General features: G+C 38.7%; 1 non-coding gene across 1 annotated transcript; it reads left to right on the top strand.

Annotated features, from left to right (window-relative positions):
* Positions 1-13525: 13525 nt before the first annotated feature.
* LOC148555157 (small nucleolar RNA R71) lies at positions 13526-13633 on the top strand. The gene has a single exon (XR_015887832.1). It is a non-coding gene; the product is annotated as a small nucleolar RNA R71 (small nucleolar RNA).
* Positions 13634-26210: the final 12577 nt, after the last annotated feature.

Below are 26210 nucleotides of genomic sequence, written 5' to 3'. Positions count from 1 at the left end.
TTGAACACAGCTTCTTTATGAGTCTTGGCCGTGGCCCTAAGCACTTTGTTTTCCAGTATTACTACCGGATACATAAATGCCACAGACACATAATTGGGTGAACCTTTTCAGATTGTGACTCAGCTTTGCTAAAGTCCCCAACTAGAGGTGTCCAAGGTTCTTAAGCACACTCTTTTTTTCGTTTTGGACCTTGACTTTAACCGCTCAGTCTCAAGTTTTCACTTGACACCTTCACACCACAAGCACATGGTTAGGGACAGCTTGGTTTAGCCGCTTAGACCAGGATTTTATTCCTTTAGGCCCTCCTATCCACTGATGCTCAAAGCCTTGGGATCCTTTTTATTTGCCCTTGCCTTTTGGTTTTAAGGGTTATTGGCTTTTTCTGCTTGCTTTTTCTTTTTCTTTCTATTTTTTTCTATTCTTTTTTTTTTCGCCCCTTTTTTTTTTCTGCAAGCTTTGTTCTTTGCTGCTTTTTCTTGCTTCAAGAATCATTTTTATGATTTTTCAGATTATCGAATAACATGTCTCCTAGTCATCATTCTTTCAAGAGCCAACATATTTAACATTCTTAAACAACAACTTCAAAAGACATATGCACTGTTCAAGCATACATTCAGAAAACAAGAAGCATTGTCACCACGTCAATATAATTAAACTAAGTTCAAGGATAAATTCGAAACTCATGTACTTCTTGTTCTTTTGAATTAAAACATTTTTTTTCATTTAAGAGAGGTGATGGATTCATAGGACATTCATATCTTTAAGACAAAGTTACTAACTACTAATGATCATGTAATGAAGGCACAAACATAGATAAGCACATAATATAGAAAACGAAAAACAGAGAAAATAAGAACAAGGAATGAATCCACCTTAGTGATGGTGGCGTTTCCTTCTTGAGGAACCAATGATGTCCTTGAGCTCTTCTATGTCTCTTCCTTGTCTTTGTTGCTCCTCCCTCATTGCTTTTTGATCTTCTCTTATTTCATGAAGCATGATGGAGTGCTCTTGATGTTCCACCCTTAGTTGTCCCATATTGGAACTCAATTCTTCTAGGGAGGTGTTGATGTGCTCCCAATAGTTTTGTGGAGGAAAGTGCATTTGAGGCATTTCCGGAATCTCATGGTGATGAGCTTCTTGCGCCTCTTGAGCTCCATGATTGGGCTCTCTTGCTTGCTCCATCTTTTTCTTAGTGATGGGCTTTTCCTCTTTAATGAGGATATCTCCCTCTATGCCAATCCCAGCTGAATTGCATAGGTGGCAAATGAGGTGAGGAAAGGCTAACCTTGCCATGGTGGAGGACTTGTCAGCCACCTTGTAGAGTTCTTGAGGTATAATCTCATGAACTTCCACCTCTTCTCCAATCATGATGCTATGGATCATGATGGCCCGGTCTATAGTAACTTCAGACCGGTTGCTCGTGGGAATGATTGAGCATTGAATAAACTCCAACCATCCTCTAGCTACAGGCTTGAGGTCCAATCTTCTTAGTTGAACCGGCTTGCCTTTGGAGTCAATCTTCCATTGAGATCCTTCTACACATATGTCCATAAGGACTTGGTCCAACCTTTGATCAAAGTTGACTCTCCTTGTGTAGGGGCGTGCGTTCTCTTCCATGTATGGCAAGTTGAACGCCAACCTCACATTCTCCGGACTAAAATCTAAGTATTTCCCCCGAACCATTGTAACATAGTTCTTTGGATCCGGGTTCTTACTTTGATCATGGTTCTTGTTGATCCATGCATTGGCATAGAACTCTTGAACCATTAGGATGCCGACTTGTTGGATGGGATTTGTTAGAACTTCCCAACCTCTTCTTTGAATTTCATGTCGGATCTCCGGATACTCATTTCTTTTGAGTTTAAAAGGGACCTCAGGGATCACCTTCTTCTTGGCCACAACATCATAGAAGTGGTCTTGATGGGCTTTGGAGATGAACCTTTCCATCTCCCATGACTCGGATGTGGAAGCTTTTATCTTCCCTTTCCCTCTTCTAGAGGATTCTCCGGTCTTAGATGCCATCAATGGTAATGAAAAAACAAAAAAAGCTATGCTTTTACCACACCAAACTTAGAATATTGCTCGCCCTCGAGCAATAAACAAAAGAATAGAAGAAGAAGAAGAAGAAATATGGAGAGGGAGAGGGAGATGTGGTTTCGGCTAAGGAGAGTGTAGAGGGGTGTGTTGTGTGAATTTGGTGAAGAATGGAGGTCTTTATATAGGGAATGGAGGGGGGTTAAGGTTCGGCCATATGGGTGGGTTTGGGTGGGAAATTGGTTTTGAATTTTGAAGGTAGGTGGAGTTTATGAGGTAGGTTTATTAGGAAGAGTGGGTGGATGTGAGTGGTGAAGAGGTTATGGGGAAGAGAGTTTGAGGTGATTGGTGAAGGGTTTTTGGGTAAGAGTGTTTATGGGGTTGTGTGGAAGAGAGTGGTGAGAAGAAGTGAGTGGAGGTAGGTGGGGATCCTGTGGGGTCCACAAATCCTGAGTGGATCCTGTGGGGTCCACAGATCCTGAGGTGTTCAAGGATTTACATCCCTGCACCCATTAGGCATGTAAAAATGCCTTTGTATCCAACTCTGGGCGTTCAGCGCCAGGTTGGTGGCCATTTTGGGCGTTCAACGCCCATCTGTGTGCCATTTCTGGCGTTGAACGCCAGAACCATGCCTGTTCTGGCGTTCAGCGCCCAGAAGCTGCCCATTTTGGGCGTTCAGCGCCAGAACCATGCTCTGTTCTGGCGCTGAACGCCAGACAGATGCTCCTCCAGGGTGTAATTTTTCTTCTGCTGTTTTTGATTCCGTTTTCAATTTTTATATTTATTTTGTGACTCCACATGATCATGAACCTAAGAAAACATGAAAAACAATAAAAATAAGAATTAGATAAACATTGGGTTGCCTCCCAACAAGCGCTTCTTTAATGTCAATAGCTTGACAGTGGGCTCTCATGGAGCCTCACAGATGTGCAGAGCTTTGTTGAGACTCTCCAACACCAAACTTAGAGTTTGGATATGGGAGTTCAACACCAAACTTAGAGTTTGGTTGTGGCCTCCCAACACCAAACTTAGAGTTTGACTGTGGGGGCTCTGGTTGACTCTGCCTTGAGAGAAGCTTTTTCTGCTTCCTCTCCATGGTTGCAGAGGGAGGTCCTTGAGTTTTAAACACAAGGGAGTCCTTATTCCATTGAAGGACTATTTCACCTCTGTCAACATCAATCACAGCTCTTGCTGTGGCCAGGAAAGGTCTTCCTAGGATGATGGATTCATCCTCTTCCTTTCCAGTATCCAGGACTATGAAATCAGTAGGTATGTAAAGGCCCTCAACCTTTACTAATACATCTTCTACTTGTCCATAAGCCTGTTTTCTTGAGCTGTATGCCATCTCCAGTGAGATTTTAGCAGCTTGCACCCCATAGATTCCCAGTTTCTCTATTACAGAGAGGGGCATGAGGTTTATCCCGGAACCAAGGTCACACAGAGCCTTAAAGATCATGGTGCCTATAGTACAAGGGATTATGAACTTTCCAGGATCCTGTCTCTTCTGAGGCAATGTCAGTTGATCCAGATCACTTAGTTCATTGATGAACAAGGGAGGTTCAACTTCCCAAGCATCAATGCCAAATAATTTGGCATTCAGCTTCATGATTGCACCAAGAAACTTGGCAGTTTGCTCTTCAGTAACATTCTCATTCTCTTCAGAAGAGGAATACTCATCAGAGTTCATGAAGGGTATAAGGAGGTTCAATGGAATCTCTATGGTCTCTAGATGAGCCTCAGAGTCCTTTGGTTCCTCAGAGGGAAGCTCCTTATTGATCACTGGACGTCCCAGGAGGTCTTCCTCCTTGGGATTCACGTCCTCTCCTCTCCTCACAGGTTCGGCCATGGCACTTATGTCAATGGCCTTGCACTCTCCTTTTGGGTTCTCTTCTGTATTACTTGGGAGAGTACTAGGAGGGATTTCAGTGATCCTTTTACTCAGCTGGCCCACTTGTGCTTCCAAATTTCTAATGGAAGACCTTGTTTCATTCATGAAACTTACAGTGGCCTTAGATAGATCAGAGACTAGATTTGCTAAATTAGAAGTATTTTGTTCAGAGTTCTCTGTCTGTTGCTGAGTTGATGATGGAAAAGGCTTGCTATTGCTAAACCTGTTTCTTCTACCATTATGAAAGCCTTGTTGAGGCTTCTGATCCTTCCATGAGAAATTTGGATGATTTCTCCATATTGAGTTATAGGTGTTTCCATAAGGTTCACCTAAGTAATTTACCTCTGCTATTGCAGGGTTCTCAGGATCATAGGCTTCTTCTTCAGAAGATGTCTCTTGAGTACTGTTGGATGCAGCTTGCATTCCATGCAGACTCTGAGAGATCATATTGACTTGCTGAGTCAATATTTATTCTGAGCCAATATGGCATTCAGAGTATCAACTTCAAGAACTCCCTTCTTCATAGGCGTCCCATTACTCACAGGATTCCTTTCAGAAGTGTACATGAACTGGTTATTAGCAACCATGTCAATGAGTTCTTGAGCTTCTGCAGGCGTTTTCTTTAGGTGAATGGATCCACCTGCAGAAGTGTCCAGTGACATCTTTGATAGCTCAGATAAACCATCATAGAATATATCCAGGATGGTCCATTCTGAAAGCATGTCAGAAGGACACTTTTTGGTCAACTGTTTGTATCTTTCCCAAGCTTCATAGAGAGATTCACCTTCTTTTTGTCTGAAGGTTTGAACATCAGCTCTAAGCTTGCTCAGCTTTTGAGGCGGAAAGTACTTGGCTAAGAAAGCCGTGACCAGCTTATCCCAAGAGTTCAGGCTGTCTTTGGGTTGAGAATCCAACCATAATCTAGCTCTGTCTCTTACAGCAAAAGGGAAAAGCATGAGCCTGTAGACTTCAGGATCTACTCCATTAGTCTTAACAGTATCACATATCTGCAAGAATTCAGTTAAGAACTGAAAAGTATCTTCTGATGGAAGTCCATGAAACTTGCAGTTCTGCTGCATCAGAGAAACTAATTGAGGTTTCAGCTCAAAGTTGTTTGCTCCAATGGCAGGAATGGAGATGCTTCTTCCATGTAAATTGGAATTAGGTGCAGTAAAGTCACCAAGCATCTTCCTTACATTATTATTGTTTTCGGCTGCCATCTCTTCTGCCTGTTCGAAAATTTCTGAAAGGTTATCTCTGGATTGTTGTATTTTAGCTTCTCTTAATTTTCTCTTCAGAGTCCTTTCAGGTTCTGGATCTGCTTCCACAAGAATGTTCTTATCCTTGCTCCTGCTCATATGACAAAGAAGAAGGCACTGAAAAATAATAATAATAATAATAGAGATTCTCTTTACCACAGTATAGAGGTTCCCTTATGTGAGTAGAAGAAAAGAGGAAGAAATTCGAACACAGATAGAAGAGGGGGTGATAAAGAATGTGATGTAAAGGAAGAAACACAACTGTACGAATGGAAGAGATGTGAGATGAGATGTTAGGATATGAATGAATAAATAGAGTAAGATGGGGGAGGGAAAATTTTTGAAAATTATTTTGAAAAAGAGTTAGTGATTTTCGAAAATGGTTTTTGAAAAATGTTAGTAATTTTCGAAAATTTTTGAAATAAAAAATAGAAAATAAAAATAATTAGTTAATTAAAAAAGAAATTTTTGAAAAAGAGTGAAGATATTTTCGAAAATTAGAGAGAGAGTTAGTTAGGTAGTTTTGAAAAAGTTAAGAAACAAACAAAAAGTTAGTTAGTTAGTTGAAACAAATTTTGAAAAGATAAGAAGTTAGGAAGTTAGAAAAGATATTTTGAAATCAAATTTTTGAAAAAGATAAGATAAGAAGATATTTTGAAAAGATATGATAGAAATTAGTTTTTGAAAAAGATTTGATTTTTAAAAATCACAATTAATGACTTGATTCACAAGAAATCACAAGATATGATTCTAGAACTTAAAGTTTGAATCTTTCTTAACAAGCAAGTAACAAACTTCAAATTTTTGAATCAAAACATTAATTGATTATGTTATTTTCGAAAATTTGATATAAAAATAAGAAAAAGATTTTTGAAAAATATTTTTGGAATTTTCGAAAATAACTAAGAATTTTGAAAAAGATTTGATTTTTGAAAAAGATAAGATTTTCAAATTGAAAATTTGATTTGACTCATGAGAAACAACTTGATTTTAAAAATTTTTGAAAAAGTCAACTCAAATTTTCGAATTTGATGAGAGAAAAAGGGAAAGATATTTTTTTGATTTTTGAATTTTTATGATGAGAGAGAAAAGCACACAAAAAAATTGCAATGCATGAAATTTTTAGATCAAAACATGTGATGCATGCAAGAATGCTATGAATGTCAAGATGAACACCAAGAACACTTTGAATGTCATGATGAACATCAAGAACATATTTTTGAAAGAATTTTTAATGCAAAGAAAACATGCAAGACACCAAACTTAGAATTCTTTAATGCTTAGGCACTAAGAATTCAAGAATGCATATGATAAACATGAAAAGACACAAAACAAAAAATCATCAAGACCAAACAAGAAGACTTACCAAGAACAACTTGAAGATCATGAAGAACACTATGAATGCATGATATTTTCGAAAAATGCTAGATGCATATGCAAGTGACACCAAACTTATGATATGACTCAAGACTCAAACAAGAAACAGAAAATATTTTTGATTTTTATGATTTTCTAATTTTTTTTTGGATTTATTTTTCGAAAATAATATGAAAAAGAAAAATAAGGATTCCAAAATTTTTAATTATGAATTCCAGGAATCTTGCATTTTTAGTCTAAAGCTTCAGTCCAGGAATTAGACATGGCTCACTAGCCAGCCAAGCTTTCAATGAAAGCTCCGGTCCAAAACACTAGACATGGCCAATGGCCAGCCAAGCTTTAGCATGTAATTCAGATATGACATGCCTGACATACTCATTCCCAAAGGAATAGACATGGCTTTACAGCCAGCCAGGCTTCAACATGCTTCATGAAACACTAGAATTCATTCTTAAAAATTTTGAATAAAATTTTTGAAAATATTTTTATAAATTTTTTTTTCGAAAACAAAAGAAGAGTTTTTTGAAAAATTTTTGAAAACTTTTTGAAAAGAAGACGAAAAGAAAGTTACCCAATCTGAGCAACAAGATGAACCGTCAGTTGTCCAAACTCAAACAATCCCCGGCAACGGCGCCAAAAACTTGGTGCACGAAATTGTGATGTCCAGGCTCGAACAATCCCTGGTAATGGCTCCAAAGCTTGGTGCTTTGATCTTAATTCATAATTGTCACAACTTCGATACAACTAACCAGCAAGTGCACTGGGTCGTCCAAGTAATACCTTACGTGAGTAAGGGTCGAATCCCACGGAGATTGTTGGTATGAAGCAAGCTATGGTCACCTTGTAAATCTCAGTCAGGCAGATATAAAGTGATAATGGTGTTTTCGAATACTATATAATAAAATAGGGATAGAGATACTTATGTAATTCATTGGTAGGAATTTCAGATAAGCGAATGGAGATGCTTTTCGTTCCTCTGAACCTCTGCTTTCCTGCCATCTTCATCCAATCCGTCTTACTCCTTTCCATGGCTGGCTTTATGCAAGGGCATCACCGTTGTCAGTGGCTACATCCCCTCCTCTCAGTGAATAATATGCTCACGCACCCTGTCACGGCACGGCTATTCATCTGTCGGTTCTCGATCATGCTGGAATAGGATTCACCCTCCTTTTGCGTCTGTCACTAACGCCCAACAATCGCGAGTTTGAAGCTCGTCACAGTCATTCAATCATTGAATCCTACTCAGAATACCACAGACAAGGTTTAGACCTTCCGGATTCTCTTGAATGCCGCCATCATTCTAGCTTACGCCACGAAGATTCTGGTTAGGAGATCTAAGAGATACTCATTCTAGCTTATTTCATGTAGAATAGAAGTGTTTGTCAGGCACGCGTTCATAAGGGAGAAGGATGATGAGCGTCACACATAATCATCACCTTCATCACGTTCTTGGGTGCGAATGGATATCTTAGAAGCGAAATAAGAAGGATTGAATAGAAAACAGTAGTACTTTGCATTAATCTTTGAGGAACAGCAGAGCTCCACACCTTAATCTATGGAGTGTAGAAACTCTACCGTATGAAAATACATAAGTGAAGGTCCAGGCATGGCCGAGATGGCCAGCCCCCAAAACGTGATCAAAGGATCATAAGGTAATCCAAAGATACCTAATACAATAGTAAGAGGTCCTATTTATAATAAACTAGCTATTAGGGTTTACATGAGTAAGTATTTGATGCATAAATCCACTTCCGGAGCCCACTTGGTGTGTGTTTGGGCTGAGCCTGAGTGTTGCACGCGCAGAGGCCATTTGTGGAGTTGAACGCCAGTTTCTGTGCCAGTTTGGGCGTTCAACTCTGGTTTTGGATCCTTTTCTGGCGTTGGACGCCAGATTTGGGCAGAAGGCTGGCGTTGAACGCCAGTTTACGTCGTCAATTCTTAGCCAAAGTATGGACTATTATATATTGCTGGAAAGCCCTGGATGTCTACTTTCTAACGGAATTGGAAGCGCGCCATTTCGAGTTCTGTAGCTCCAGAAAATTCACTTTGAGTGCAGGGAGGTCAGAATCCAACAGCATCAGCAGTCCTTCTTCAACCTCTGAATCTGATTTCTGCTCAAGTCCCTCAATTTCAGCCAGAAAATACCTGAAATCACAGAAAAACACACAAACTCATAGTAAAGTCCAGAAATGTGAATTTAACATAAAAACTAATGAAAACATCCCTAAAAGTAACTAGATCCTACTAAAAACATACTAAAAACAATGCCAAAAAGCGTATAAATTATCCGCTCATCACTCACGCACCCTGTCACGGCACGGCTATTCATCTGTCGGTTCTCGATCATGCTGGAATAGGATTCACCCTCCTTTTGCGTCTGTCACTAACGCCCAACAATCGCGAGTTTGAAGCTCGTCACAGTCATTCAATCATTGAATCCTACTCAGAATACCACAGACAAGGTTTAGACCTTCCGGATTCTCTTGAATGCCGCCATCATTCTAGCTTACGCCACGAAGATTCTGGTTAGGAGATCTAAGAGATACTCATTCTAGCTTATTTCATGTAGAACAGAAGTGTTTGTCAGGCACGCGTTCATAAGGGAGAAGGATGATGAGCGTCACACATAATCATCACCTTCATCACGTTCTTGGGTGCGAATGGATATCTTAGAAGCGAAATAAGAAGGATTGAATAGAAAACAGTAGTACTTTGCATTAATCTTTGAGGAACAGCAGAGCTCCACACCTTAATCTATGGAGTGTAGAAACTCTACCGTATGAAAATACATAAGTGAAGGTCCAGGCATGGCCGAGATGGCCAGCCCCCAAAACGTGATCAAAGGATCATAAGGTAATCCAAAGATGGTCAAAAAGACTAGTAAGAGGTCCTATTTATAATAAACTAGCTATTAGGGTTTACATGAGTAAGTATTTGATGTATAAATCCACTTCCGGGGCCCACTTGGTGTGTGTTTGGGCTGAGCTTAAGTGTTGCACGTGCAGAGGCCATTTGTGGAGTTGAAAAACTAATGAAAATATCCCTAAAAGTAACTAGATCCTACTAAAAACAATGCCAAAAAGCGTATAAATTATCCGCTCATCACAACACCAAACTTAAATTGTTGCTTGTCCCCAAGCAACTGAAAATCAAATAGGATAAAAAGAAGAGAATATACTATAAATTCCAAACTATCAATGAAACAGAGCTTCAATCATATGAGCGGGACTTATAGCTTTTTGCCTCTTGAATAGTTTTGGCATCTCACTTTATCCATTGAGGTTCAGAATGATTGGCATCTATAGGAACTTCAGATTTCGAATAGTGTCATTGACTCTCCTAGTTCAGTATGATGATTCTTGAACACAGCTTCTTTATGAGTCTTGGCCGTGGCCCTAAGCACTTTGTTTTCCAGTATTACCACCGGATACATAAATGCCACAGACACATAATTGGGTGAACCTTTTCAGATTGTGACTCAGCTTTGCTAGAGTCCCCAATTAGAGGTGTCCAGGGTTCTTAAGCAAACTCTTCTTTTGCTTTGGACCTTGACTTTAACCGCTCAGTCTCAAGTTTTCACTTGACACCTACACGCCACAAGCACATGGTTAGGGACAGCTTGGTTTAGCCGCTTAGACCAGGATTTTATTCCTTTAGGCCCTCCTGTCCACTGATGCTCAAAGCCTTGGGATCCTTTTTATTTGCCCTTGCCTTTTGGTTTTAAGGGTTATTGGCTTTTTCTGCTTGCTTTTTCTTTTTCTTTCTATTTTTTTTTTCTATTTTGTTTTTTGCCTCTTTTTTTTTTCTGCAAGCTTTGTTCTTTGCTGCTTTTTCTTGCTTCAAGAATCATTTTTATGATTTTTCAGATTATCGAATAACATGTCTCCTAGTCATCATTCTTTCAAGAGCCAACATATTTAACATTCTTAAACAACAACTTCAAAAGACATATGCACTGTTCAAGCATACATTCAGAAAACAAGAAGCGTTGTCACCACATCAATATAATTAAGCTAAGTTCAAGGATAAATTTGAAACTCATGTACTTCTTGTTCTTTTGATTTAAAACATTTTTCATTTAAGAGAGGTGATGGATTCATAGGAAATTTATAACTTTAAGACAAAGTTACTACTACTAATGATCATGTAATGAAGAAACAAACATAGATAAGCACATAACATAGAAAACGAAAAACAGAGAAAGCAAGAACAAGGAATGAATCCACCTTAGTGATGGTGGCGTTTCCTTCTTGAGGAACCAATGATGTCCTTGAGCTCTTCTATGTCTCTTCCTTGTCTTTGTTGCTCCTTCCTCATTGCTTTTTGATCTTCTCTTATTTCATGAAGGATGATGGAGTGCTCTTGATGTTCCACCATTAGTTGCTTCCAATAATTGTGTGGAAGAAAATGTATCCCCTGAGGTATCTCAGGGATCTCTTGATTTGCAGTCAAATGTTCTACCACTGAGCTATAGACCCTTGATGGAAGCTTTTGTCTTCCCTTTCCTCTTTCTAGAGGTTTCTCTGGCCTTAGGTGCCATCAATGGTTATGGAAAAAAACAAAAAAGCTATGCTTTTACCACACCAAACTTAGAATGTTGCTCGCCCTCGAGCAAAAGAAGAAAGAATAGAAGAAGAAGAGGATATGGAGGAGATGGATGGCTGTGTGTATTCGGCCATATGGGTGGGATTGGGTGTGAGTGGTAAATGGAAGACAGAAGGGATGAGTGTTTATTGGGAATAGAGGATGATTGAGAAGAGAGAAGAGAGTGAGTGAAGGTAGGTGGGGATCCTGTGGGGTCCACAGATCCTGAGGTGATCCTGTGAGGTCCACAGATCTTGAGGTGTTAAGGCATTTACATCCCTGCACCAATTTAGGCATGCAAAATGCCTTTGCACACAACTCTGGGCGTTCAGCGCCAGGTTGGTGCCCATTTTGGGCGTTCAACGCCCATTTGCTGCCATTTCTGGCGTTGAACGCCAGAACCATGCTTGTTCTGGGCGTTCAGCGCCAGGATGCTCCCATTCTGGGCGTTCAGCGCCAGAACTATGCTCTGTTCTGGCGTTTGAACGCCAGGCAGATGCTCCTCTAGGGTGTGATTTTTCTTCTGCTGTTTTTGATTCTGTTTTCAATTTTTATATTTATTTTGTGACTCCTCATGATCATGAACCTATAAAGACACATAACTAAGAAAAAATATAGTTAGATAAATAAACATTGGGTTGCCTCCCAACAAGCGCTTCTTTAATGTCAATAGCTTGACAGTGGGCTCTCATGGAGCCTCACAGATGTGCAGAGCTTTGTTGAGACTCTCCAACACCAAACTTAGAGTTTGGATATGGGAGTTCAACACCAAACTTAGAGTTTGGTTGTGGCCTCCCAACACCAAACTTAGAGTTTGACTGTGGGGGCTCTGGTTGACTCTGCTTGGAGAGAAGCTTTTTCTGCTTCCTCTCCATGGTTGCAGAGGGAGATCCTTGAGTTTTAAACACAAGGGAGTTCTCATTCCATTGAAGGAATATTTCACCTCTGTTAACATCAATCACAGCTCTTGCTGTGGCCAGGAAAGGTCTTCCTAGGATGATGGATTCATCCTCTTCCTTTCCAGTATCCAGGACTATGAAATCAGTAGGTATGTAAAGGCCCTCAACCTTTACTAATACATCTTCTACTTGTCCATAAGCCTATTTTCTTGAGCTGTCTGCCATCTCTAGTGAGATTTTAGCAGCTTGCACCCCATAGATTCCCAGTTTCTCTATTACAGAGAGGGGCATGAGGTTTATTCCTGAACCAAGGTCACACAGAGCCTTAAAGATCATGGTGCCTATGGTACAAGGTATTATGAACTTTCCAGGATCCTGTCTCTTCTGAGGCAATGTCAGTTGATCCAGATCACTTAGTTCATTGATGAACAAGGGAGGTTCAACTTCCCAAGCATCAATGCCAATAATTTGGCATTCAGCTTCATGATTGCACCAAGAAACTTGGCAGTTTGCTCTTCAGTAACATCCTCATTCTCTTCAGAAGAGGAATACTCATCAGAGCTCATGAAGGGCATAAGGAGGTTCAATGGAATCTCTATGGTCTCTAGATGAGCCCCAGAGTCCTTTGGTTCCTCAGAGGGAAGCTCCTGATTGACCACTGGACGTCCCAGGAGGTCTTCCTCCTTGGGATTCACGTCCTCTCCTCTCCTCACAGGTTCGGCCATGGCGCTTATGTCAATGGCCTTGCACTCTCCTTTTGGATTCTCTTCTCTATTGCTTGGGAGAGTACTAGGAGGGATTTCAGTGATCCTTTTACTCAGCTAGCCCACTTGTGCTTCCAGATTTCTAATGGAAGACCTTGTTTCATTCATGAAACTTACAGTGGCTTTAGATAGATCAGAGACTAGATTTGCTAAATTAGAAGCATTTTGTTCAGAGTTCTCTGTCTGTTGCTGAGTTGATGATGGAAAAGGCTTGCTGTTGCTAAACCTGTTTCTTCCACCATTATTAAAGCCTTGTTGAGGCTTTTGATCCTTCCTTGAGAAATTTGGATGATTTCTCCATGATGAGTTATAGGTGTTTCCATAAGGTTCACCTAAATAATTTACCTCTGCTATTGCAGGGTTCTCAGGATCATAAGCTTCTTCTTCAGAAGATGCCTCTTGAGTACTGTTGGATGCAGCTTGCATTCCATGCAGACTCTGAGAGATCATATTGACTTGCTGAGTCAATATTTTATTCTGAGCCAATATGGCATTCAGAGTATCAACTTCAAGAACTCCCTTCTTCATAGGCGTCCCATTATTCACAGGATTCCTTTCAGAAGTGTACATGAACTGGTTATTAGCAACCATGTCAATGAGTTCTTGAGCTTCTGCAGGCGTTTTCTTTAGGTGAATGGATCCACCTGCAGAAGTGTCCAGTGACATCTTTGATAGCTCAGATAAACCATCATAGAATATATCTAGGATGGTCCATTCTGAAAGCATGTCAGAGGGACACTTTTTGGTCAACTGTTTGTATCTTTCCCAAGCTTCATAGAGGGATTCACCTTCTTTCTGTCTGAAGGTTTGAACATCAGCTCTAAGCTTGCTCAGCTTTTGAGGAGGAAAGTACTTGGCTAAGAAAGCCGTGACCAGCTTATCCCAAGAGTTCAGGCTGTCTTTGGGTTGAGAATCCAACCATAATCTAGCTCTGTCTCTTACAGCAAAAGGGAAAAGCATGAGCCTGTAGACTTCAGGATCTACTCCATTAGTCTTAACAGTATCACATATCTGCAAGAATTCAGTTAAGAACTGAAAAGGATCTTCAGATGGAAGTCCATGAAACTTGCAGTTCTGCTGCATTAGAGAAACTAATTGAGGTTTCAGCTCAAAGTTGTTTGCTCCAATGGCAGGAATGGAGATGCTTCTTCCATGTAAATTGGAATTAGGTGCAGTAAAGTCACCAAGCATCTTCCTTACATTATTATTATTTTTGGCTGCCATCTCCTCTTCCTGTTCGAAAATTTCTGAAAGGTTTTCTCTGGATTGTTGTATTTTAGCTTCTCTTAATTTTCTCTTCAGAGTCCTTTCAGGTTCTGGATCTGCTTCCACAAGAATGTTCTTATCCTTGCTCCTGCTCATATGACAAAGAAGAAGACACAGAAAAATAATAATAATAATGGAGATCCTTTATACCACAGTTTAGGGATCCCTGTGTGAGTGGAAGAAGAGGGGGAGACAAAGAATGTAATATAATGGAAGAAACACAACTGTGAGGATGGAAGAGAGGTGAGATGAGATGTTAGGATATGAATGAATAAATAGAGTAAGATGGGGGAAGGGAAAATTTTCGAAAATTATTTTGAAAAAGAGTTAGTGATTTTTGAAAATAGTTTTTGAAAAATGTTTAGTATTTTTTTCGAAGATTTTTGAAATCAAAAATAAAAAATAAAAATAATTAGTTAATTAAAAAGAAATTTTTGAAAAAGGGGAAGGTATTTTCGAAAATTTAGAGAGAGAATTAGTTAGGTGGTTTTGAAAAAGTTAAGAAACAAACAAAAAGTTAGTTAGTTAGTTGAAACAAATTTTTAAGAAGATAAGAGGTTAGGAAGTTAGAAAAGATATTTTGAAAAGATATTTTTGAAAAAGATAAGATAAGAAGATATTTTTGAAAAGATATGATTGAAATTAGTTTTGAAAAAGATTTGATTTTTAAAATCTCAATTAATGACTTGATTAATAAGAAATCACAAGATATGATTCTAGAACTTAAAGTTTGAATCTTTCTTAACAAGCAAGTAACAAACTTCAAATTTTTGAATCAAAACATTAATTGTTTATGTTATTTTCGAAAATTTGATTAAAAATAAGAAAAAGATTTTTGAAAAATATTTTTGAAATTTTCGAAAATAACTAAGAAATTTGAAAAAGATTTGATTTTTGAAAAAGATTTTGAAAAAGATAAGAATTTCAAATTGAAAATTTGATTTGACTCATAAGAAACAACTTGATTTTAAAAAATTTTTGAAAAAGTCAACTCAATTTTCGAATTTGATGAGAGAAAAAGGGAAAGATATTTTTTTGATTTTTGAAATTTTTATGAAAAACATGAAAAATATGCAATGCATGAAATTTTTAGATCAAAACAATGAAAGCATGCAAGAATGCTATGAATGTCAAGATGAACACCAAGAACACTATGAATGTCAAGATGAACATCATAGACACAATTTTGAAAAAATTTTTAATGCAAAGAAAACATGCAAGACACCAAACTTAGAATTCTTTAATGCTTAGGCACTAAGAATTCAAGAATGCATATGATAAACATGAAAAGACACAAAACAAAAAATCATCAAGATGAAACAAGAAGACTTACCAAGAACAACTTGAAGATCATGAAGAACACTATGAATGCATGAGAATTTTCGAAAAATGCAAGATGCATATGCAAGTGACACCAAACTTATGATATGACTCAAGACTCAAACAAGAAGCAGAAAAATATTTTTGATTTTTATGATTTTCTAATTTTTTTTTTTTGGATTTTTTCGAAAATTATATGAAAAGGAAAAAATATAAGGATTCCAAAATTTTTAATATGAATTCCAGGAATCTTGCATTCTTAGTCTAAAGCTTCAGTCCAGGAATTAGACATGGCTCACTAGCCAGCCAAGCTTTCAATGAAAGCTCCAGTCCAAAACACTAGACATGGCCAATGGCCAGCCAAGCTTCTGCATGTAACACCAGAGTATATTGCTCTTGATAACAAATTGCTGCTCATCATTTATCAAGTATGTAACTTACCTTTGATGGTTTGGAAGCCTCAGTCCAAAAGAATTTAGACATGGCTTTACAGCCAGCCAGGCTTCACCATGCTTCATGAAACACTAGAATTCATTCTTAAAAATTTTGAATCAAATTTTTGAAAACATTTTTTTTTATATTTTTCGAAAACAGATGAGAGAATTTTAGAAATATTTTTGAAAAATTTTTGAAAATAAAATAAAAAGAGAATTACCTAATCTGAGCAACAAGATGAACCGTCAGTTGTCCAAACTCAAACAATCCCCGGCAACGGCGCCAAAAACTTGGTGCACGAAATTGTGATGTCCAGGCTCGAACAATCCCTGGTAATGGCTCCAAAGCTTGGTGCTTTGATCTTAATTCATAATTGTCACAACTTCGATACAACTAACCAGCAAGTGCACTGGGTCGTCCAAGTAATACCTTACGTGAGTAAGGGTCGAATCCCACGGAGATTGTTGGTATGAAGCAAGCTATGGTCACCTTGTAAATCTCAGTCAGGCAGATATAAAGTGATAATGGTGTTTTCGAATATTATATAATAAAATAGGGATAGAGATACTTATGTAAATCATTGGTAGAAATTTCAGATAAGCGAATGGAGATGCTTTTCGTTCCTCTGAACCTCTGCTTTCCTGCTATCTTCATCCAATCAGTCTTACTCCTTTATATGGCTGGCTTTATGTAAGGGCATCACCGTTGTCAGTGGCTACATCCCCTCCTCTCAGTGAATAATATGCTCACGCACCCTGTCACGGCACGGCTATTCATCTGTCGGTTCTCGATCATGCTGGAATAGGATTCACCCTCCTTTTGCGTCTGTCACTAACGCCCAACAATCGCGAGTTTGAAGCTCGTCACAGTCATTCAATCATTGAATCCTACTCAGAATACCACAGACAAGGTTTAGACCTTCCGGATTCTCTTGAATGCCGCCATCATTCTAGCTTACGCCACGAAGATTCTGGTTAGGAGATCTAAGAGATATTCATTCTAGCTTAATTCATGTAGAACAGAAGTGTTTGTCAGGCACGCGTTCATAAGGGAGAAGGATGATGAGCGTCACACATAATCATCACCTTCATCACGTTCTTGGGTGCGAATGGATATCTTAGAAGTGAAATAAGAAGAATTGAATAGAAAACAGTAGTACTTTGCATTAATCTTTGAGGAACAGCAGAGCTCCACACCTTAATCTATGGAGTGTAGAAACTCTACCGTTGAAAATACATAAGTGAAGGTCCAGGCATGGCCGAGATGGCCAGCCCCCAAAACGTGATCAAAGGATCATAAGGTAATCCAAAGATGGTCAAAAAGACTAGTAAGAGGTCCTATTTATAATAAACTAGCTACTAGGGTTTACATGAGTAAGTATTTGATGTATAAATCCACTTCCGGGGCCCACTTGGTGTGTGTTTGGGCTGAGCTTAAGTGTTGCACGTGCAAAGGCCATTTGTGGAGTTGAACGCCAGCTTTTGTGCCAGTTTGGGCGTTCAACTCTGGTTTTGGCTCCTTTTCTGGCGCTGGACGCCATATTTGGGCAGAAAGCTGGCGTTGAACGCCAGTTTACGTCATCAATTCTTGGCCAAAGTATGGACTATTATATATTGCTGGAAAGCCCTGGATGTCTACTTTCCAACGCAATTGGAAGCGCGCCATTTCGAGTTCTGTAGCTCCAAAAATCCCCTTTGAGTGCAGGGAGGTCAGAATCCAACAGCATCAGCAGTCCTTTTTCAACCTCTGAATCTGATTTCTGCTCAAGTCCCTCAATTTCATCCAGAAAATACCTGAAATCACAGAAAAACACACAAACTCATAGTAAAGTCCAGAAATGTGAATTTAACATAAAAACTAATGAAAACATCCCTAAAAGTAACTAGATCCTACTAAAAACATACTAAAAACAATGCCAAAAAGCGTATAAATTATCCGCTCATCATGCCTCTGCAAATGGAATCTTTATTTCAAGAGTCCTGAGATAATCTGCAAAGCGAGCAAATTGCTTATCCTGCTCTTCTTGGCAGAGTTTTTGAGGATAAGGTATCTTGGCTTTATATTCCTCAACCTTAGTTGCTGTAAGTTTATTTCCTACAGAAGTGGTTGAAGAAGCCTTTTTAGATGGGTTGTTATCAGCACTTATGTGTGTCTGATCCCTCACTGGCAATTGAGTGCCAGAGTTAGAAGCTGGAGTGACGTTAGACGCCAGCTCCTCATCTATTCCTGGCGTTTGAACGCCAGAACTGTGCCTCTTTTGGGCGTTCAACGCCAGATCCTTGCTTGTTTCTGGCGTTGAACGCCAGTCTTGAGCATGGTCTGGGCATTCAGCGCCAGCCTTCCACCCAAGTTCTGGCATTTTAGCGCCAGAATTATTTTTCCCTGGGCTCTTACTGTCCTTAGATGGATTTTGGGTGGTTTGCTCATTTCTTGGTTTCCTGCTGCCTTGAAGTGGGGTATTTAGTGCTTTCCCACTTCTCAATTGAACTGCTTGGCATTCTTCTGTTATTTGTTTTGACAGCTGCTACTTTGTTTGCTTTAATTGTACTTCCATGTTTATATTAGCCATCCTTGTCTCTTGTAGTTTATCCTTGAATTCAGCTAACTACTTTGTTAGAAAATCCAATTGCTGATTGAATTCAGCAGCTTGCTCTGCAGGACTGAGTTCAGCAGTTACTGTTTTAGCCTCTTCTTTCATGGAAGGGTCACTGCTTAGGTACAGATGCTAATTTCTAGCAACTGTATCAATGAGCTCTTGAGCTTCTTCAATTGTGTTTCTCATGTGGATAGATCCACCAGCTGAGTAATCCAGAGAGATCTGAGCTCTTTTTGTAAGCCCATAATAGAAGATGTCTAACTGAACCCACTCTGAAAATATTTCAGAGGGGCATTTTCGTAGCATCTCTCTGTATCTCTCCCAGGCATCATAAAGAGATTCATTATCTCCTTGTTTAAAGCCTTGGATGTCCAACCTTAGCTGTGTCATCCGTTTTGGAGGAAAGTATTGATTCAGGAATTTTTCTGTCAGCTGTTTCCATGTCCTTATGCTAGCCTTAGGTTGGTTATTTAACCACCTCTTGGCTTGGTCTTTTACAGCAAATGGAAATAGTAATAATCTGTAGACATCCTGATCTACCTCCTTATCATGTACTGTATCAGCAATTTGTAAAAACTGTGCCAGAAACTCTGTAGGTTCTTCCTGTGGAAGACCGAAATACTGGCAACTTTGCTGCACCATGATAATGAGCTGAGGATTCAACTCAAAACTACTGACTCCAATGGAGGGTATGCAGATACTGCTCCCATATGAAGCAGTAGAGGGGTTAGCATATAACCCCAGAGTCCTCCTGGACTGTTCATTTCCGCTTAGGTCCATGATGGAGAAAGGGAAATGATGTAAAATAGAAGAAAAATATTTTTATTTATTTAATTATTTATTTATTTTGAAAACAAAATAAATTAAAATAAATAAAAATGGGTGAAGATTTTCGAAAAAATGAGGAGAGAGAAAGTGGTTAGGAAGTTTTGAAAAAGATATGATTTTTTTTTTAAAAGGGTTTTAAAATTTGAAAAAAATCTGAATTTTAAAATTGATTTTTGAAAAATTGCTTTAAAATAGAGGGAAAAGATATTTTTGAATTTAAAGAGGAAAGAGAAAAACAATAGAATAGCACAAGATTTAAAATTTTTAGATCTAATGCTCCTTGTTTTCGAAAATTTTGGAGGGAAAACACCAAGGAACACCAAACTTAAAAATTTTAAGATCAAGACACAAGGAAAACTCAAGAACACCTTGAAGACTCACAAGAACACAAGAACATGAAGAAAGAACACCAAACTTAAAATTTTTAGAAAACCAAACTAAGATTTTCGAAAAACAAAGAAAAATCAACAAGAAAACACCAAACTTAAAGTTTGGCACAAGTTTTATTCAAAGAAAAATTATTTTTGAAAAAGATTTTAAAAATAGGATAGCCAATTACCAAGAACATAAGCACCACGCTCTAGCTAATTGAGCTATAAATTTAAAGTGTTTTAACAAGGTATAAATAATAAAAGACTCTAAACCAAAAAGAAAAATTTTTCCTAATCTAAGCAACAAAATAAACCGTCAGTTGTCCAAACTCAAACAATCCCCAGCAACGGCACCAAAAACTTGGTGCACGAATTATAAATCACACTTTTTACAACTCGTACCACTAACCAGCAAGTGCACTGGGTCGTCCAAGTAATACCTTACGTGAGTAAGGGTCGATCCCACGGAGATTGTTGGCTTGAAGCAAGCTATGGTTATCTTGTAACTCTCAGTCAGGAAAATAATAAAACAATTCACTTATCAAATTTGATTGCAAGGAATAACAGAGCATGATATAAATACTTGTTATGCAGTAATGGAGAATGTGTTGGAGTTTTGGAGATGCTTTGTCTTCTGAATCTCTGCTTTCCTCTGTCTTCTTGTTCACGCACGCACGTCCTCCTATGGCAAGCTGTGTGTTGGTGGATCACCGTTGTCAATGGCTACCATCCATCCTTCCAGTGAAAAGGGTCCGGGTGCGCTGTCACCGCACGGCTAATCATCTGCAGGTTCTCAATCATACCGGAATAGGATTTACTATCCTTTTGCGTCTGTCACTACGCCCAGCACTCGTGAGTTTGAAGTTCGTCACAGCCATTCAATCCCAGAATCCTACTCGAAATACCACAGACAAGGTTTAGACTTTCTGGAATCTCATGAATGCTGCCATCAATCTAGCTTATACCACGGAGATTCTGATTAAGGAATCTAAGAGATATTCATTCAATCTGATATAGAACGGAGGTGATTGTCAGACACACATTCATGGATTGAGGAAGGTGATGAGTGTCACGGATCATCACCTTCTCCATAATTAGGCGCGAATGGATATCTTAGATAGGAACACGCATGTTTGAATGGAAAACAGAGATACTTGCATTAATTCATCGAGACACAGCAGAGCTCCTTACCCCCAACAATGGAGTTTAGAGACTCATGCCGTCAAAGAGTACAAAGTTCAGATCTAAAATGTCATGAGATACAAAATAAATCTCTAAAAGTTGTTTAAATACTAAACTAGTAACCTAGGTTTACAGAAAATGAGTCAACTATGATAGATGGTGCAGAAATCCACTTCTGGGGCCCACTTGGTGTGTGCTGGGGCTGAGACTAAAGCTTCTCACGTGCATAGGGCTGTTTTGGGCGTTCAACGCCAGCTTTGGATCCATTTCTGGCGTTGAACTCCAACTTTTGACTTGTTTCTGGCGCTGGACGCCAGACTACAGCATGGAACTGGCGTTGAACGCCAGTTTACGTCATCTATCCTTGAGAAAAGTATGAACTATTATATATTTCTAGAAAGCCCTGGATGTCTACTTTCCAACGCAATTGGAAGCGCGCCATTTGGACTTCTGTAGCTCCAAACATTCCATTTTGAGTGCAGAGAGGTCAGAATCCAACAGCATCAGCAGTCCTTTTTCAGCCCGAATCAGATTTTTGCTCAGCTCCCTCAATTTCAGCCAGAAAATACCTAAAATTACAGAAAAACACACAAACTCATAGTAAAGTCCAGAAATATGAATTTTGCCTAGAAACTAATGAGAATAAACTAAAAACTAACTAAAATATACTAAAATCTATATGAAATTAACCCCAAAAAGCGTATAAAATACCCGCTCATCACTGTCCCTAACCATGTGCTTGTGGCGTGAAGGTGTCAAGTGAAAACTTGAGACTGAGCAGTTAAAGTCGAGGTCCAAAGCAAAAAGAAGAGTGTGCTTAAGAACCCTGGACACCTCTAATTGGGGACTCTAGCAAAGCTGAGTCACAATCTGAAAAGGTTCACCCAGTTATGTGTCTGTGGCATTTATGTATCCGGTGGTAATACTGGAAAACAAAGTGCTTAGGGCCACGGCCAAGACTCATAAAGTAGCTGTGTTCAAGAATCAACATACTTAACTAGGAGAGTCAATAACACTATCTGGATTTTGAGTTCCTATAGATGCCAATCATTCTGAACTTCAAGGAATAAAGTGAGATGCCAAAACTGTTCAGAAGTAAAGAAGCTAAAAGCCCCGCTCATCTAATTAATACTGATCTTCATAGATGTTTTTGGAATTCATTGTATATTCTTTTCTTTTTATCCCATTTGATTTTCAGTTGCTTGGGGACAAGCAACAATTTAAGTTTGGTGTTGTGATGAGCGGATAATTTATACGCTTTTTGGCATTGTTTTTAGTATGTTTTTAGTATATTTTAATTATTTTTTATTATATTTTTATTAGTTTTTAAATAAAAATCACTCTTCTGGACTTTACTATGAGTTTGTGTGTTTTTCTGTGATTTCAGGTATTTTCTGGCTGAAATTGAGGGACCTGAGCAAAAATCTGATTCAGAGGCTGAAAAGGGACTGCAGATGTTGTTGGATTCTGACCTCCCTGCACTCAAAGTGGATTTTCTGGAGCTACAGAAGCCCAATTGGCGCGCTCTCAATTGCGTTGGAAAGTAGATATCCTGGGCTTTCCAGCAATATATAATAGTTCATACTTTTTCTGAGATTTGATGGCCCAAACCAGCATTCCAAGTCAGCTCAAGAATTCTGGCGTTTAACTCCAAAACTGGCACAAAAGCTGGAGTTAAACGCCCAAACTGGCACAAAAGCTGGCGTTTAACTCCAAGAAAAGTCTCTACACATGGAAGCTTCAATGCTCAGTCCAAGCACACACCAAGTGGGCCCAGAAGAAGATTTCTGCATTAATTACTTATTTCTGTAAACCCTAGGCTACCAGTTTTCTATAAATAGGTCCTTTTGCTATTGTATTTGCATCGATCTTTGATAGGTCTTATGCTATCTTAGACACGTTTGGAGGCTGGCCATTCGGCCATGCCTAGACCTTGTTCTTATGTATTTTCAACGGTGGAGTTTCTACACACCATAGATTAAGGTGTGGAGCTCTGCTGTTCTTCAAGAATTAATACAAAGTACTATTGTTTTTCTATTCAACTCAAGTCTATTTCTTCTCCAAGATATTCATTCGTTCTTCAACTTGATGGATGTGATGATCCGTGACACTCATCATCATTCTCACATATGAACATGTGCCTGACAACCACCTCTATTCTACTAGCAATGGCTTGAATGCGTATCTCTTGGGTTTCTAATCTCAGATTGGAACCTTTGTGGTATAGGCTAGAATTATTGGCAGTCATTCTTGAGATCCGAAAAGTCTAAACCTTGTCTGTGGTATTCCGAGTAGGATCTGGGAAGGGATGACTGTGACGAGCTTCAAACTCGCGATTGTGGGGTGTGTGACAGACGCAAAAAGATCAATGGATCCTATTCCGACATGATCGAGAACCGACAGATGATTAGCCGTGCGGTGACAACGCATTTGGAACGTTTTCACTGAGAGGACGGGAAGTAGCCATTGACAACAGTGATGCCCAACATAAAGCTTGCCATGGAAAGGAGTATGAATGATTGAAAGAAGGCAATAGAAAAGCAGAGGTTCAGGAGAAACAAAGCATCTTCATACGCTTATCTGAAATTCCAACCGAAGAATTACATAAGTATCTCTATCTTTATTTTATATTTTATTCATCTTTTAATTATCAATTCTCCATCACCATCTGAATTTGCCTGACTGAGATTTACAAGGTGACCATAGCTTGCTTCAAGCCGACAGTCTCCGTGGGATCGACCCTTACTCACGTAAGGTTTATTACTTGGACGACCCAGTGCACTTGCTGGTTAGTTGTGCGGAATTGTGACAAAGTGTGATTCATGTTTAAGATCTCCAAGTCCTTTGGCACCATTATTGATGATCACAATTTCGTGCACCAGAACACCAAACTTAAAATTTTTAAAATCAAAACACAAGGAAGACTCAAGAACACTTTGAAGACTCACAAGAACAACAAGAACATGAAGAAAGAATACCAAACTTAAAATTTTTAGAAAACCAAAATAAAATTTTTGAAAACTAAAGAAAAGTTAACAGGAGAACACCAAACTTAAAGTTTGGCACAAGATTTATTCAAAGAAAAATTATTTTTGAAAAAGTTTTTTTTTTAAAAAAAGAAGATAGCCAATTACCAAGAACATAAGCACAACGCTCTAGCCAATTGAGCTATAAATTTAACGTGTTTTAATAAGGTATTTAATAAATAAATTTTTTTTGAAAACTGATATTTTGAAAAAGCACAAGAAAAATCACAAAACAAGAAAAACTAAAGATCAAGCAAAGAAAATAAACAAGAACAACTTAAAGATTAAGAAAGAACAATGAACACAAATTCAAAAATTTAAAAGAAAATAAAAAACATGCAATTGACACCAAACTTAAAACATGAAACTAAACTCAAACAGAAAAACTCAATTATCAGATAATAAAATTTTCAAAAAATTTAAAAAGAGAAAATAAGGATTTAAAAAAAAAGAAATTTCAACCAAAAACAATAATAGAAGACTATAAACCAAAAAGAAAAATTTTTCCTAATCTAAGCAACAAAATAAACCGTCAGTTGTCCAAACTCGAACAATCCCCGGCAACGGCGCCAAAAACTTGGTGCACGAAATTGTGATTCACACTTTTCACAACTCTACACAACTAACCAGCAAGTGCACTGGGTCGTCCAAGTAATACCTTACGTGAGTAAGGGTCGATCCTACGGAGATTGTTGGCTTGAAGTAATCTATGGTTATCTTGTAAATCTTAGTCAGGAGATTAATTATGATTATCAGTTCAAATTGCGAAAAATAAAAGAGCATGAATTAAATACTTGTTATGCAAAAATGAAGAATATGTTGGAGTTTTAGAGATGCTTTGTCTTCTGAATCTCTGCTTTCCCCTATCTTCTTCTTCACGCACGCAAGGTTCCTCCTATGGCAAGCTGTGTGTTGGTGGATCACCGTTGTCAATGGCTACCATCTGTCCTCTCAGTGAAAATGGTCCGGGTGCGCTGTCACCGCACGGCTAATCATCTGTCGGTTCTCACTCATGCTGGAATAGGATCCATTGATCCTTTTGCGTCTATCACTACGCCCAACCCTTGTGAGTTTGAAGCTCGTCACACTCATCCAATCCCTGAATCCTACTTGAAATACCATAGACAAGGTTTAGACTTTCCGGATTCTCAAGAATGCTGCCAATGGATTCTAGCTTATACCACGAAGATTCCGATTAAGAAATCCAAGAGATACTCATTCAATCGAAGGTAGAACAGAGGTGGTTGTCAGTCACGCGTTTATAGTTTGGGAATGGTGATGAGTGTCACGGATCATCCCTTCCATCATATTGAAATGCGAATGAACATCTTAGATAGAAACAAGCGTGTTTGAATATAAAACAGAAATAATTGCATTAATTCATCAGGACACAGCAGAGCTCCTCACCCCCAACAATGGGGTTTAGAGACTCATGCCGTCAAAGAGTACAAATTTCAGATCTAAAAATGTCATGAGGTCCAAAATAAATCTCTAAAAGTTGTTTAAATACTAAATTAGTAACCTAGGTTTACAGAAAATGAGTAAACTATGATAGATAGTGCAGAAATCCACTTCCGAGGCCTACTTGGTGTGTGCTGGGGCTGAGACTTGAGCTTTACACGAGCCTAGGCTGTTTCAGGAGTTAAACGCCAGGTTGTAACCTGTTTATGGCGTTTAACTCCAACTTGTAACCTATTTCTGGCGTTTAACTCCAACTTGCAACATGGAACTGGCATTGAACGCCAGTTTACGTCATCTATCCTTGAGCAAAGTATGGACTATTATATATTTCTGGAAAGCCCTGGATGTCTACTTTCCAACGCAATTGAGAGTGTGCCAATTGAAATCCTATAGCTCCAAAAAAGCCATTCCGAGTGCAGGGAGGTCAGAATCCAACAGCATCAACAGTCCTTTTTCAGCCTGAATCAGATTTTTGCTCAGCTCCCTCAATTTCAGCCAGAAATTAAATGAAAATCATAGAAAAACACACAAACTCATAGTAAAGTCCAGAAATATTATTTTTATTTAAAAACTAATAAAAATATAATAAAAAGTGACTAAAACATATTAAAAACTACCTAAAAACAATGCCAAAAAGCGTATAAATTATCCGCTCATCAACGCCCATTAGGGGGTGATTGGCGCTACCTTACTTCTTGGTGGGTGTTGAACACCCCAAAGGGGATGATTCTTTGCCGTTCAACGCTGGCTTGTCTCCCTGGGGCATTGAACGCCAGTCAGGGGGTAGCTCCTTGGTGTTCAACGCCCATTATAGGCAGGCTCCTTCGAAGAAAATTGTAGACCATTATATATTAGCTTTCCAACGTCGTTGAGAATGCGTCATTTGGACCTCTGTAGCTCTAGAAATGCTTGTTTGAGTG

Source organism: Arachis ipaensis, chromosome B6, assembly GCF_059453495.1.
Source record: "Arachis ipaensis isolate K30076 ecotype BB chromosome B6, ASM5945349v1, whole genome shotgun sequence".
NCBI lineage: Eukaryota > Viridiplantae > Streptophyta > Magnoliopsida > Fabales > Fabaceae > Arachis > Arachis ipaensis.
Note: the sequence above shows the minus strand (reverse complement) of the source record. Positions and strands in the feature narration are given on the sequence as shown.